General features: G+C 49.0%; 1 long non-coding RNA gene across 1 annotated transcript; it reads right to left on the bottom strand.

The window, feature by feature from the left end:
* Nucleotides 1-228: 228 nt before the first annotated feature.
* LOC131832811 (uncharacterized) lies at nt 229-3,728 on the bottom strand. The gene is made up of 3 exons (XR_009354180.1): nt 3,503-3,728; nt 2,346-2,483; nt 229-439 (listed from the first exon to the last, which is right to left on the bottom strand). It is a non-coding gene; the product is annotated as an uncharacterized LOC131832811 (long non-coding RNA).
* Nucleotides 3,729-4,126: the final 398 nt, after the last annotated feature.

Here is a 4,126-nt window from a genome sequence, read left to right as displayed (position 1 = left end):
TCCAATTAGGTGTGGTATTTCTTAGTTAAAATATATTTGCGGCCACATATACAGGGTATAAAGTATCATATAAATGACTTCTCGTTCAAACTGGGGTTAAAAACAAAATTACAATGGATGAATATGAGGTCAAATGTCTCCCAGCAAACCTTGAGCACCAATTAAGCAAAGAGAAATATTTGTCAAAAACTGGCATAAGCATAGTGCTTAGGTGAATAAAACGTTTATTAAGAGAGCATACAAAGAGAAATGTGTGTAGGGACGCCTGGGTGACTCAGTTGGTTGGACAACTGCCTTCGGCTCAGGTCATGATTCCAGAGTCCTGGGATCGAGTCCTGCATCGGGCTCCCAGCTTCATGTGGAGTCTGCTTCTCCCTCTGACCTTCTCCTTGCTCATGCTCTCTCTCTCACTGTCTCTCTCTCAATAAATAAATAAAATCTTAAAAAAAAAAAAAAAAGAGAGAGAGAGAGATGTGTGTAAAGAGTGTTAACAGAAAAAAAAAAAAAAGAAAAAAAAGTGTTAATGAGCCTGCCTTCAGGCGCCCCTATCTTCAATCCATCCTCTACACGCTCTTTCTAAAATACCAGTGTTATCACTCTACTCCGTTGAAAATCCTTCAGTTTAGTCCTTATCACCATATATGACATGTAAAATAATGAGACCAGGAAGGGCCACCCTCCTGCCGAGCACAGTCTGGCTGTTCCCACCTCTTGGTATGTCCCCACATAGGCCCTAACCTCCAGTGACTCTGGAAAATTTGTTCTCCTCACCCTTGATGACCACTTGCCTTCACACAGCCTCTGTCTGAAAGGTCCTTCTGCCCAGAAAATTCCAACGCATTATCAAGAAGCATTTGGGGCCTCCCTGCAGCTGTCTCGGACAGTGTTGGACCCCCCTCCATTATGTTATCATAACACACTGGACATAGTCTCACTGTAAGCAACGGACACTCCTAGTGTAATTGTCTCCTCGTAGTCCTCCACTCAAGGAGCTGCTGTTTGAACACTATCTAGGGTCTGTATCTCATCTATCTTAGGGTCTGGAGTGTTATGCGAGGTTCAGAATACAATAGGTACTCAGTGAATGCTTGTCTGAGTGAAAAAAATGTATTTACTAGACACTTAGATTCTTTTACTGGAGTAAACTGATATCCTGGAAACTGATTTTCTAAACATGATTTTTGTCCTTTCACCCTTGAACACAATTTGCTTTTTCCATGGGGAAGTCTAAGCAGCCTTTCCTTGGGATTCTCATGTTCTACTTCTTCAGAAGAGTGTTGAGTACAAATACAGAAGATGCGTGAAGCCAGGTGAATATTTGCGAAGGTTTAATTCAACAAGCTTTCATGGAAGGCATTTGTGACTGGAAGGCTATATTGGGGGGGCAGGGGGGGTTCCCAAGAGTGGAGGATGTGGTCGGGCCTGATGCAGTACTGAGCTGAAGTGGCCCAGCAGACAGTCACAGAAGGAGAGAGCTTGAAGAACCAGGGAGAGCTGGTAGCCCACAAGCCCTCAGATATCCACGTGGTGGGGTGGGGGTGGGGGGGTGGGGGGGATATGATGAGTCCCTGAAACTGCAGGTAAAATATTTTGTGCTCGTATTGAGATGTATTTTCCCTGCAAGTGAATGAGCCCCCAGCTTCCATTAAATTCTCAAAACCATCTGTGACTGATAAAAGGTTAAGATCTCGCCCCATATTGACTTCCCTCCCTCGAGGAAGCAAGCTCCGTCCCGGCGGGCTGCGGCAGCTGTCCCACGGCCACGCCGCACCTCAGCGTGCTGTCTGGAAGCCAGTCTCCAGGGATCTTTCCGCCGCTTGCCCGCGGGTCTTGCCTTCCCGTCAGGGAAGCCTGACGCTTCCGGCAGTTTTCTTAGAAAGGCTTCTTAAGGGGCGCCTGGGTGGTTCAGTGGGTTAAGCCTCTGCCTTCAGCTCGGGTCATGATCCCAGGGTCCTAGGATCGAGCCCCGCATTGGGAATTTCTGCTCAGCAGGAAGCCTGCCTCCCCCTCTCCCTCTGTCTGCCTCTGGGCCTACTTGTGATCTCTGTCAAATAAATAAATAAGATTTTTTAAAAGAAAGAATGAAAGGCTTCTTAAACCGGTTGAATATAATATCAGAGGGTACCACTTTAAAAGTGGGGCGAAGGTGCCCGCTTGCTGACTTGCACTTGATCTCCGCTTGACACCAGATTCCGTCCCTGTACTACTAGGACTGAGCGCTCTTTGGACTTTGGTTGGTTTCCCCCAACTCCCCGCCCTCACTCACACACGGTTTTGGGAGATACTTCGAAGTTTCGCTTAAATGTGTACAGCAGGTCCGAACGCAAAATCTGTAATAAAATTACCGAGCTGTGCTGGAGCTCTTAAAAGTGCCTGTTCGTAAGCTCTCGGTTTCTGACGCGATGACGACTTGCTTTACGTCTACCTGGGCCAAGCGATGTATCTTCTTTGAAGGGACTCTGCATTTTGCTCCTTCGTTTTCTCTATAGGGAATGACAGAAGTTCTCCTGAGCGTTCTTGTTCCAGCTCCTTTTTTCTGCTTTTAGAAAGAGAAGCCTCACCGCCCTTTGGTCTGGAATGGTAAAAACGAGGTTCTTCTTCTCTCATGCAACGCACCCCTCTCCAGAATCACAGCCTCGATGTAGTGGCCGTGGAGAGTGGCAAGGTCGGTCGGCGACGGCGTAGCCATTTTCCCAGCTTTGAACCACCACTGAAGGGCGGCAGTTCCGGGTTCCGCCGCAGTTGCCTCTGGGGGTTCTACTTGAGCTTGGAGCTGTGACTGAAAAAGTCTCGCTCCGGAGGTGCTCTCGTGGGGGCAGAGACGGGGGGAGAGCGCCCAAGCCCAATTGCAGAACAACTCCATGAGGTATGTCGCTCTCATGAGACGGTCAGCGGGGGGGGGGGGGGGGGGTCCGTGTGTGGCTCCCTCTCTCTGAGCGCCTAGAAAAGACTAGATGGTATGGAGGAAGACAGGCCAGGAGGGAAAGGATAGGAACATTCTGTGAATGTGGAGGAGCCAAGCATTAGAATTGGGTGCATGGGAGGGACAACTGTTTTGCCCATTGCAGGTGCGGAGCAGAAGGGAGGGGTGGCTGGGAAGAGGCAGGAGAGCCATGGCCCGGGGCCAAGCGGCAAAGGGCAGGAGAGAAGGAAGAGTTCGGACTGGAGAGCACAAAGAGAAGATTGATCAGAAAGGCCAGCTCTCCACAGTCTGCCCTCCCCCCATGTCTCCCACATCTCTCCTCGCGCCCACCCTGCTGTCCCACCTACAAAGATAGCACTGCCCGCTTGCCGCCCTGCTTCCCTTCCAAGCCTGTCTTGGAGGCTTTTTTCCTCTAGCTTCTAATCATTCATTCATGTATGCAAGCATTTATTCAGCAAATGTTTATTGAGAGCGGCTTCTGGTAAGAGTCAAGATTTCATCTCGCCTTGGAACACAGCTGCGGGGAAATGGCCATGAGGAAGTCAAGCCTGGCACTGTTCCAACAACAGGCTTACTCACCTGCAGCGTGTAGGGAGCCTCTCGTAGAACTGGGGTCACTGGCAGAGCAGTCTCCTCTCTCTGGGTTCTTTCCCAAGTGGCCGTTTGATCAGAACTGACGGTGCCTGGGAGTGGCCGAAAGGCAGATGGCCTGAGAAGCTGGCGGTTGGAGAAATGCCCTGTGATATTGATTAGGGGTCGGATGTTTCATTGTTATTATGTGGTACTTCATTTGGCCTGTGGCATTCTTCCCCAAACCCCAGGCCAGCTGTGTGCCTAGTTCTGAATGTTGACTCCCAAAAACCAATCACGGGGGACTTCAATGGGGATGGGGACAGAGAGGGAAGACGGGATTGGATGGTAATGCTGGATTTCCCCTGTAAATACGGTGATTACTACAGTGTTCTCGAACTTTCTTCTTTTCCTTCTCTCACAGAGCCTTCTGTTTGGGTTTGAGATTTTTGTTTACAAACACAAAATGTAAACACATTTTTCATTCAGGTAGCATGCCTGTGATTCATTAAGGAACGGCACAGAGGGACTCTTGCAAAGCGACAGTGCCAGACTCTGCTCTCCCCTTTCTTAATTTTGCTGCCCTGAGGCCACCACTGTCATCTGTTACTGTTTTTCTTTTTACTTTTTTTT

This window comes from Mustela lutreola, chromosome 1 (genome assembly GCF_030435805.1).
Source record: "Mustela lutreola isolate mMusLut2 chromosome 1, mMusLut2.pri, whole genome shotgun sequence".
Lineage (NCBI taxonomy): Eukaryota > Metazoa > Chordata > Mammalia > Carnivora > Mustelidae > Mustela > Mustela lutreola.
Note: the sequence above shows the minus strand (reverse complement) of the source record. Positions and strands in the feature narration are given on the sequence as shown.